The following is a 4,210-nucleotide window of genomic DNA, read 5'->3' as shown; positions in this document are numbered from 1 at the left end:
GGAGTGATTCACGTCCTTGATTGAATGAAACTTAATTATGCACTCTCGAGGATCCATGTCGAAAGTTGTAAAAAATACTCGGGCGAAAATGTTTGCGATTTCATTCCATTTTTTGGCCGAGATTACAAAACGTATCTGATTAACTATAAAATTAAAAAGGTCAAACTATTGTAAGGCTCCGAAAGGCTAGGATGGTACTTTGCTCCCCGAAAATGAATTGATAACAAATTATTTATTTAATGGAAAAGTTAATAATGAAATTGAAAGATATATTAATATTAAGTTAGAGTTATGTCGAACTCGTGCGCGTGCATATCTACTCGTGTCGCTGTGTTGCAATTAACTGGCTTGACAGTCGAGGAGAGGGTTGCCACCTTTACAGTTCGGCCTTTCCTGAAACTTCTGAGCGACCTCGCTCCGCTGCCGATGGATCTTCGCTAATTTCAACATCGCTGGTTTCGTCGTCATCATACATTTGTGGTAACGAGCACAACGGTTTCATTTTATCGCTAGCGTATACGGAGGAGTATTGGCGTTGCGTTCGTTTGGACCCAGGAATATCCTGCACCACGTAACGATCATGGTTTAGTACTTGGGTAACTTCAAATGGGCCTTTGTACCGTGGTTCCAACTTGCGTGACGAACCTGTACTTGGCGCCTCATGTTCGACGACAATCAAATCGTTGATGCTATATTTGGTTGGTTCCATTAGCTCGAGGTGTTCTCACAGCATTAGAGATGTGGTTAATGTTGTTCTCCTTACAAAACCGCTCAAAGTCTTTGGAGGTATACGCCGTCCCACGATCAGATATGATACGTTCGGGCATACCCAAGAAGCTGCTAATTTCGTTGAATACGTCGATAACGTGTTTTGTCGCTGTACTTTTAACCGCCCGCATGACAACAAAGCGTGTAAATGCGTCGATTATAACAAGTATGTGCTCGTTGCGTTTTGCGCTCTTCGGAAATAGACCAAGGTGATCCACATGTACGGTTCTAAATGGAATAGGTTCTACATCGCTAACGTGAAGCTCGCCTTCTTTCTTGCCACCAGGAGTTTTGTTGTAAGCACATTCGATACATGATTTAATATACGACTTTACGAAATTTCGCATACGAGCAAACCACATATGCTCACCTATACGTTGGAGCGTTTTATCTAAACCGAGATGTCCAGCTTTGTCATGCGCATTGTGCACAACTTGCCAGCGTAAAGCTTTTGGAACTACCCAGGCGTGTCTTCCATTAACTACTTTGAACAACCTACCGTTTTTGAGGATAAAGTCTTTCATTGTAGCTTTATTGCCTCGCCGTATTTTGTCGACTATTTCTCTGGTGTGTTCATCCCGCAACTGCATGCCAAACAGCCAATCTTCTTCAGAAATCTGTACCTTGTCGGTTCATAGCGATGCGGTTTCAATTTCGTGTGATGCTTCAACAGGAAAACGACTGAATGCATCTACATGCGCCATTCGCTGCCCACTACGATGGTTAATTTCAAGATCATAGTCCTGAATACGCAACCACCACCTAGCGATTCGCGGCACTAGCTCACGTTTCTTCATTGTTGTTTTTATAGCGTTACAGTCAGTAATCAATTTAATTTTTTTACCGTAAATATAGTATCTAAATCTTTCGATGGATTCGACAACCGCGAGCGTTTCCAGCTTATATGATAATGTTTTTCCGCGTCCGTAGTCGCGCGACTATAGTATATGACTGGTTTCCAGTCTTCGTTTTCTTTTTGCAATAGAACGCCGGCCAGACCGATCGAACTCGCGTCAGTATGTACTTGGTGTTGTGCATCAACCCGGAATGCAATCACTGGTCGAGACGCTAAAATTGTTTTCAGTTTATTAAACGCACTTTCTTGATCTTCTGCCCATATGAATGGTTCGTTTTTATGAAGTAAACGATTTAGCGGGGCGGTTATCAACGCATAGGCTGGCACGAATTTACGAAAGTACCCGCTCAGACCGAGAAACTGCTGAACTTCGACTACACTTGTTGGCGTTTTGTAATCTCGTATCTAAAGGGTTTTAACTAGTCCTGGCGCAATACCGTCAGGTGTCAACTCATGACCCAGAAATTGTATACTGTTTTTCAAAAACTCGAATTTTTTTATATTTAACGTTACGTTTGCGTCGCGAAGAGCACTTAACACTCGATGTAGTTTTTCATACATTTCGTTTACCGTTTGACTTCCGATTAATATATCGTCCATATAGTTCATCATATCGTCACTCTTAACACGCTCTTTAATTTTGGCAATTAATCGCGAAAATACGACTGGCGCATTTTTAAGTCCAAAGTCAACGAAATCATTTTTAGCACTTAACTCGCTTATACCGCCCTTTATATCATCGATAGTAAATTTATTATCGCTTGCAAAAGTTATACGACCATCAGCAATAACAGCCCGCATATCATTAAAAAGGTCTTGGCCCAGCAGCTGTTAAGAGTTGATCATCTACGACATATCGCTCATTTGCTGCAAGACCGGCATAAATCAAAAAATGTGAGCTTTGAGTTAATGCCGCAGAATTGTTCGTTATATCATACTTCATGTTGAGTGAAAAATTCGTATGAATACCTCTTATATGCTCCGCTTGAGAAGAGGTGTAAGGTTGGAGTCACCGTATAAGGTTGTAGTCAGTTGAAAACTTTAAACGCGTTTTCTGGAGAATCGATTTTTTTGACTTATGCCGGTCTTGCAGCAAATGAGCGATATAATATAACGTCCCGCTTTAGGGTTTCAATTTGTATTTGCACACGATCGCGTGGGCGTATATAATACCACCACAAAACCCACTTATTTTTAATGCGCATTTTTCTTTTTCACATTTTAAGTTATTTGCTACCGTAGCTCTGACCATGCAGCACTCACTGCCCGTATCCATAAATGCCATTAATTGTTGACCGTTTACAACAACACATTGCTCAAAAATGTTATTCGTTATTGTTTCTCGCGCTATATTCGTTTTTCTCACTACCGAAATATAAAAGGCAACCTTTGTACGCTTCATCTATTTGTTTTTAAATCTTACTCTTTCAATTCGATCAATAGAGTTTTATGGGAGTGGTCCGATTATGCCACCAACGAATTCCGCTTTACTTTTTTGTGAAAGAACATGTGTTCCAAGTTTCATCGAGATCTTGCTTTTTTGCTCAATTTACAGTTTGTTGGACTAATAGACGGACAGACAGTCACCCAGATTTCAACTCGTCTCGTCATCCTGAACATTTATATACATATAAATAACTCTATATCTATCTCTCTTAGTTTTAGATGACTCAAAAAACCGTTGGGTGAACTAAACTATTACACTTTGTAGCAACATGTTGCAAGAGTATAAAAATATAGCGAAAGTATTCAACCTTCATTACTCGAAGAAATTGTGAGTAAATTACTATTTAAAAACTACATATATTAAAGGTCATTACTTTGGCCCTAGACTTAGTTTTATTGCTAATATAACAAAACATTATAAGACTTTGTTCATAATTTTAATTTATTTTATTCTTCGAAATCTTTGTCGACCCCTTTGGCCCTAATACTCCTTTGCCCACGTTTTCTCCAATTCTCAAAACAGTTTTTGAAGTCCATCTCCGAAATATCTTTCAATGCGCGTAACTATTCACGTTTAATATCTTCGATTGACTTAAAAACGTGTCTTCATAACGGCGAACGGTCGTTTTAATTTCCTGAATAGCCTGAAATCACAAGAAGCTATATCAGGCGAATACGCGGCACGATATTGAATGAAAATTTGGCGAAAACCTTTTGAAGATTTAATGCAGTATGCGACAAACACCAAGAGCTGCTAGCGCGCTAACTTTTTTTTGTTTTGCAATATCTTTTTTTATTTATTGAGTCTACTTTTTGTTTTAAAAGCCTAACAATAAGTTATAAAATCTTACATCTATTTAAAATCTAGACAAGCTCAAGGAAGTGATTGAGCTGTTTTGATGATACGTTGTTCCTTAGTACGCAGGCATATCTCTCTTTTTAAGGCGTGTTTGATCGCAGGATGTACCAAAGCTTTAACCAAAGGATTTGGGTGGTCTCGGAGTTTAGATATAAATAAAGTGTTACATATTTAAATTTAAACTAAATACCATTACTGAGCCTTAAGCTTAAAAAATGCTTATTATTTGACAGAAACAAAAATAATATATAAAGGTAATTCAATTGTACAAAACATAAGAA

Source organism: Bactrocera dorsalis, chromosome 4 (assembly GCF_023373825.1).
Source record: "Bactrocera dorsalis isolate Fly_Bdor chromosome 4, ASM2337382v1, whole genome shotgun sequence".
Lineage (NCBI taxonomy): Eukaryota > Metazoa > Arthropoda > Insecta > Diptera > Tephritidae > Bactrocera > Bactrocera dorsalis.
This window is presented reverse-complemented; position numbering follows the sequence as displayed.